Source organism: Nicotiana attenuata, chromosome 3 (assembly GCF_001879085.1).
Source record: "Nicotiana attenuata strain UT chromosome 3, NIATTr2, whole genome shotgun sequence".
Lineage (NCBI taxonomy): Eukaryota > Viridiplantae > Streptophyta > Magnoliopsida > Solanales > Solanaceae > Nicotiana > Nicotiana attenuata.
The window spans coordinates 18474488-18476320 of record NC_031991.1 but is presented as its reverse complement, the minus strand read 5'-3'; the positions used below and the strand labels follow the sequence as shown (position 1 = coordinate 18476320).

Below are 1833 nucleotides of genomic sequence, written 5' to 3'. Positions count from 1 at the left end.
CCCACCCCACCCACTCCATTTCTCTATCCCGTCCGAATTCCTCCACCCCAACCGTGAATATCAAGAATCTTTAGTAATAGAAGTATGAAAGTGTACTCTCTTCTTTGCTTCATTCTCTATTTCCTTCTCTTCATCTATTGTGCATTAGAATAACTCCAGATTAGGATTTTTCTTTCTTGATTGATCGATCGGATTTGAATTCCTTTTTTTCGGTGAGTGTTTTGATTTCTCGGAGGAATTCAACCATGTTTATTTATTGCATTTGCTTGTTCCCTATGTATTCATAGCAGAAGAATTGGGAGTTTTAATTTTTGAAGCTTAATCTATGTTGTGATGTGGTGGTGATATGGATATAGGTTTGTTTGAATGGAAGCTGTGTGGGGGTGTTATTACAAAATAAAGTAATGTTGATATCACATTCACAAATTATTCCCTACAAATGTTTGACAAAATGCCTGATAAGCATCTTAAACACTATGCCCTTCCCTATTGTTTATTCATTTCCAATTATGAACAAAATGAATTAAATTTTCTCAATCCTTGTCTGATTCAATTGTCTGCTGGTTAGCAACTTAGATGTGTGCTGGTTTTTAGTCACCGGGTATTTGTTTCTTGTACACTTAACAAAATTCTTAGTTGCATGATCCTAGTAATCGATCATTAGATGTGAATGAAGATATTATTATCCTGTGTGGCAGGAGAATGCTTGTAAGTAATTTTCACATCCATATGTATCATTAGCCTTATACACTAAAGGCCTGTTTAGTTAGTATTGCATGGTAGTTAACTCTTGACTTTCGAAGGATAAATGCCATAATAATAAATGTGCTATTAACTTGTCTAAATATAGGGTTCTATTTACCCTGCTAATTATTTCGTCCCTACGAAAATTGTGCAATTAGTCGAACGTGTTTAGAATTTACTAGGTTGAAATATACTGATGGCTATGAGGTTGCGCAAATCTACTGGCCTTTGTGTGTGTGAAGTTGTAGTGAGAGAAAGTCCACGGTATGGAAACTTATGGTAAGGTCCTTGTAAATTTCTTGGCCAAACAACATCTTTCTTTAAAGTGATGTGTTTTTTACTAAGGCATTTTTTTTTCATTGATAGCAGATAACTATACTTCAACTGGTTGTCTTATAAGGACGAGGATACTCGTAAAAATAGCTGCACTATATAAATTTATTTTATTAAATTATTCTTGCATGTAGATCATGCTATCTTATTTTGACTTTCAATGATCTGCTAGTTATTTCCCATTTTATGAAAATATAGGTTAACTACCTCAGAGAACCTTGTTGTCTCAATTCAATATAGTATCAAATGGGCGGATGCACAAAGGAATTGGAGCTGACGGGATGTAGCAGAAAAAGAGAAAGAAAGAGTTGAGGAAGTGAAGAAATCTATTGTTGCAGAATTTGTTATAGAGCTATTCATAAATACATTCTTGTAATTAATTATAGAGAACTTCTATTTATTACAGTTCAAATTGTCTATGTTGAATGACACTTGTAGGTATTTAATTAGAAATTTGAAGGTTATACTTTTATTATAGCAAAATATAATTTCAGCTCTATATTTATTGTAATTGTCCTCTCAAAGTATGTGCAAATGTGAATGATTAATTATTATATTGGCAAGATGTGTTGTACAAGTATCACTAATAACTCAAGAATTTTCCGACACTTCTAAATGTCGTAAACGAAATAAGTTGAAAACCCGTATTGAACTTGTTGACATTATGTGAAATGTCACAAGTTTTAATGCAACCCTTTTATAAGAGTCGTAAACTAAATGTCGTAAATATTTCACCGACATTAAAATAAACGTCGG

General features: G+C 32.8%; 1 long non-coding RNA gene across 1 annotated transcript; it reads left to right on the top strand.

Annotated features, from left to right (window-relative positions):
- Positions 20-1558, top strand: LOC109224534. Its single transcript, XR_002067708.1, has 2 exons — positions 20-212; positions 1276-1558. It is a non-coding gene; the product is annotated as an uncharacterized LOC109224534 (long non-coding RNA).